Below are 6,000 nucleotides of genomic sequence, written 5' to 3' on the forward strand. Positions count from 1 at the left end.
TGACGAAGGAAATGCACTCTGGGGTTATATTCATGTGCAACCAGGGGTTCTCCACCGTTGTATCTGTTGTCTCATATTTGAGGCCTACGCCTGCTTCTCCTGCCAAGCTGCTCTTTCAGAGTCGTGATAAGGGTTACTCTGAGTTATGCACCTGGTAGAGGTGCGTACGTATTTGATTTACTAACTTTGAGATGTCACTGACGCGAGTCAATACCCTTTTTGCCAGCGTGTTTTCTGAGTGCCCCTCTGGGCAGCCTTATTGCTGTGATGTTAGGTGATCAACGCCGCCTTAAGTATCAATATTGATTTTCCTTTTTTTTTTTTTTTTTGTTTTTTTTTTTTTTTTTTTGGTATCATCACTGAAAAAAAAGACTTCCATTGTAAGTGAAATTTTTTGGTGGGTTAATTGTATAATCATAAATATTTATAAGATTCCTTTTTTCCTGATTCTCCAACTGTGGTGTGATAGGTTATATTTATGAGCCAATATGTAAGAATTACATCTACCTCTCCCTAATTTACCACTTGTGATCCAACCCTTTGGAATAAAAAAAAAAAAAAAAAAACGCTTTGGCCTAGGTCGAGGAAAGTGGGATATGAACCTGGTCTAAAGGACGGTATATCAAAATTTATTTATATATATATAATATATATATATATATATATATATATTATATATATATATATATATATATATATATATATATATATATATATATACTATATACATATCACTAAGTCCTCTCTCCAACCAGAAAAAGCTATATATATATATATATATATATATATATATATATATATATATATATATATATATATATATATATATATATATATATATATATATATATATATATATATAGATAGATAGATAGATAGATAGAGAGATATATAGATTCATATATATATAGATAGATAGATATATATATATATATATATATATATATATCTATATATATAGAGATATATGAGATATATATATATATATATATATATAGATATATATTATATATATATATATATTATATATATATATATATATATATCATATATAGATATATAGTATATATATATATATATATATATAATATATATATATAAATATATATATATATATAATATATATATATATAGATAGTATATATATATATATATATATATATATATATATATAGATATATATATCATATATTAGGGCTTGTGCCTTGTATGATAAGGCGCCCTATGAGGCAATGTTAGACTTGCGATAATCATACGCTAAGTCGGTTGGTATTGCACTTCCATATTCGTGGGAGTGACTTGGGGTTTGTAGATCACTTACGAAGTCGGTATTATCTTCTTGGATTTACGACGATGATGTGTTAAACTCATGGTGAGGAGGTTCTTGTAGAAAAAACGAAGATAAAAATATATATATATTCTTGAAGTTTTACATGCTGAAGATCAGATATGATTGTACAAGTCTTCTATGACGATAGCTTGATCGCTTCTGCCAATGATGATGGCTACTTCTGTTCTCTCTACATGATAAAGCTTAGGTAAAGAGATACAGGTCTTCTAATGACGATAGCTAACTCTGTTCTGCTCGTCTACCATCTCTGTTACAAGTTATGAAGGAACAAACAGTAGTTCGAACATATGAACATACATACAAATGACATAGTTTCATACGAACACACAATCAAAATGAGACAACGCTACAGATCACGTAGGCCTTTGAATTATAGATCGGGGTAGTTGTCTCAAGCAGGGAGCTTGGACTGTTTCAAAACAAATGAATGACCACAGATGACGGCATGTCAACTTAGCCTACATACTTATTGTATACGTCATCTTTAGCGTCTCTAGTCTGATCACATTCCTGCAAGCAATCTGGTTGACCTCTTTAGTTTTAGTCTTTTATATATATGGACTAACATTCCATATTTTTATTATGTAAACACTTACATCAGCTCGGTCAGCTACCAAAACCAACTACTGAATATTACTCAAACTTGACTTGCATTTGACTTATAGGAGTGTGATACAGACACTATGTGAATATATATATATATAAGTAAATAAAAATTCATTGTGTACATGAATTGATTCAAGTAATAAAATATAAAACAATGATATTGGTAAATAATAGTGATCACGTGATATATAATGATACAGTTTTTTTTCACTCATCTCATTAAGATACATATGCTACAGAAAATACTAATGTACTCTGATAATTGCATAGAATGAAGATTAACATGATAAAAATCATATTTTAACTGATAAAAAATTTCATATATGAATTGATAAAATTATTAATGTTTATGCTGATTGATTCGTTGATTTATATGCTAAATGTTATATATCTGATTCATTAATCAATATACTAACTCATATATAACTGCAGATATTGGTAAGATAAAAGGTAACAGATTGATTATAGGCTACCTGATTTGTTTATACATATGTATATGGATTCATATAATTATGATATATGTGCACTTTAAATAGATTCCTATTGCGTACACGCAAAGATTATATTTAGATTCTGGTTAATATGATCATTTATTTATAAGAGATTCCTATTCGTAAACAACGATATATTCGACTCTGGTATTTATGACAATTTATATATAAGGATACATGATAACTTGTATAGATATAAGGATACATGACCGAGGTTATACTACTTCACTTTTAACTAGCGTTCGAACAACTTTTCGTCCATTACACAGTTCCAGACAACCACCTATAGCCCAATGAAACGGCCTATTTCACAGGGTTAAAACAAGGGGAAAAATTTGCCTGGGGCAGGGGAAAATGCCGGGCGGGGTCCAACGTTCTATTTTTGCGCTCATACTTATTCTCTGCATCCTAAGCTACACGATTACGTTCGCGATGAATAAAAAAAACATCCCCAGCACGAGTCCTTCGCCAGCAAAGTAGAGTTGAATATCCTTCGGGTCGTAATTGTCGGAAGTATGTCCCTTTTGTAGTCGATTCCGACAGCCGCCGGAGCATTCTGCATTAAAACGAGATTAACGACGGGATACGGTGTCAGTCGAAGAAGTCCAAGAAATTCCTTTCACATTGTAGGCGGTTGTTACTTGACTGTAGTCGTCCGCTGCGACGAATGATTTTTTGAAGTTGCGATGTGAAACTCTCGTACTGCAGGATACTGTAACCAGGTTCCATTAATCAGCCTGCAAGTGAAATTATACTTGTCACAAGGGCAAAGTAAATTCAGACGACATCCAAATACAGGGGGGGAGAGAGAGCCATTTAGACCAGACGTAACCCACATGAATTCGCTGATATTTTGGAATTCAAAAGAGTCCGCTGTACAAACTTTTTTATCCATGGCATTAACAATGAGTGAACCTATCCAGGTCTATGAGGACTGTAAAAATATCCATAATTATAAAAAATAAATAGATATCATTACGAATCTCAATAAGCGACTCTAGCAGAGTGGGGAAAAGCGATGTTGGTTCATACATGCCAATATCTTTTTGAATTAAGTTAAAAAGGATTTTTTCCTATGAAACACACGACCGTATCAAGTAATCAGAGAAGGTTCTAGTAATTTTAATACAATAAGTTTATTATAAGTATGGTGGATTTAAGCCCAACTGTACGCGCAGTAAAAATTAGAATATCTTGTTTGATTCTTTTAGTAAACGTAATATCCTGTAATTTACGGACTCACTGTCTGTTGTTTTTTTCGAACTTCCCCTAATGAGAAGTCCGGATAAGCGAGCACTTACAGATACCTATATAGTTATATTGATCTGTATCTAGTGTAATGTAAGATTCATCTAGGGGTATACAAAATATTATCTTACATCCTGCAAAATAAGGCGTGTTGATCAAAGGAAACTCCTATAAACCTTCAAACATATTAAAATCCGTTTGAACAAAAATGAGACAGTTAATCAAATAATAACTTATATAAAAGAACAAATCATTTGTCTCATAAATCGTAACATTGTTCAAATGACCCAACAGAATTCTCCCACAACCACAGTCGCACTTTGCACGCAAAATCTCGAGAAGCATGCACTCTCGAATGTCTTAGTGCGTGTAAAGACTTTGCTGGGAAATGAAATTTTAATCCTTCCCGACACTCTGAATATAACGATTTCCGCGAACAAAGCCCTAGACACGTTGACTCGCTGCCAAACAAGTTAATATAGTAATCCACAAAAACCTATACATATAAATATCGCATTTCTTTTATTGTTGCTAATTTTTTTTTAAATCCCACCGCTGCCACCAATATTAGGGCTTGTGCCTTGTATGATAAGGCGCCCTATGATGGTAATGTTAGACTTGCGATGATCATACGCTAAGTCGGTTGGTATTGCACTTCCATATTCGTGGGAGTGACTTGGTGTTCGTAGATCACTTACGAAGTCGGTATTATCTTCTTGGTTACGACGATGATGTGTTAAACTCATGGTGAGGAGGTTCTTGTAGAAAACACGAAGTATAAAATATATATATTCTTGAAGTTTTACATGCTGAAGATCAGATATGATTGTACAAGTTCTTTCTATGACGATAGCTTGATCGCTTCTGCCAATGATGATGGCTATTCTGCTTCTCTCTACATGATAAAGCTTAGGTAAAGAGATACAGGTCTTCTAATGACGATAGCTAACTCTGTTCTGCTCGTCTACCATCTCTGTTACAAGTTATGAAGGAACAGACAGTAGTTCGAACATATGAACATACATACAATGACATAGTTTCATACGAACACACAATCAAAATGAGACACGCTACAGATCACGTAGGTCCCTTTGAATTATAGGTCGGGGTAGTTGTCTCAAGCAGGAGCTTGGACTGTTTCAAAACAAATGAATGACCACAGATGACGGCATGTCAACTTAGCTACATACTTATTGTATACGTCATCTTTAGCGTCTCTAGTCTGATCACATTCCTGCAAGCAATCTGGTTGACCTCTTTAGTTTTAGTCTTTTATATATATGGACTACCATTCCATTATTTTTATTATGTAAAACACATTTACATATATATAATAATATATATGCAATAACTTATCACATCGAACCGTGATCCATTTATATAGCAATTTCATTAAGCATACAAATGTCCTTTTAATATCTAAATTCACTTTACCTCCCAAATGATATAATTTTCATATATGGTACCGAAGGGGAATTTTTTACAATTGAATAATAATTTAGTCCCCCCATGGGATTAGAACACCGTCCAAGTGGAACGGGGACGAAATCAGGACAGTCAGTGGGACGCTATCCAATCAGCCAACAGAGAACGCTATAAGGTTCATATCGATTCACTGGACCTTACAAATCCACCAATCGATCCCTCGATCTGGGAGCTTTCGGTAACTTAGAATCGATTAGAAAACCCCGTTATACCAGATGTTGGCCAAGTTCGAGCGTTTGACAGCAACGGTTAGCCTTTTGTATGAATAATTATCACATCGAAACCGTGATCCATTTATATATCAATTCAAGCACTACAAATGTCCTTTAATTTAATTCTAAATTCACTTTACCTCCCAAATGATATATTTCAATATATGTACCGAAGGGGAATTTTTTAATTGATAATCAATTTCGTCCCCCCATCCCCCCTGGGATCGAACCACGCCGTCCAAGTGGACGGGGAACCGAAATCATCAGACTAGTCAGTGACGCTAATCACCAATCAGCCAACAACCTAGACGCTATAAAGTTCATAATCGATTTCTGACCTTACAAATCACCCTCGGATATGAGGGAGCTTTCCGTTAATTAGAATCGATATGAAAACCCCGTCTACCATGTTGGCCCAATTCGAGCGTTTGACCAGCACGTAGCCTTTTGTTATTGAATAAATTAATCACATTCGAACCGTGTGATCCATTTGATATATCAATTCAAGCCTACCAAATGTCCTTTAATATCTAAATTCACGTTTACCTCCGCCCAAATGAGAATATTTTCATATATGTACCGAAGGGGAAATTTTTTAATTGATAAT

The sequence above is a fragment of the Macrobrachium nipponense genome, chromosome 12, assembly GCF_015104395.2.
Source record: "Macrobrachium nipponense isolate FS-2020 chromosome 12, ASM1510439v2, whole genome shotgun sequence".
NCBI classification, from domain to species: domain Eukaryota; kingdom Metazoa; phylum Arthropoda; class Malacostraca; order Decapoda; family Palaemonidae; genus Macrobrachium; species Macrobrachium nipponense.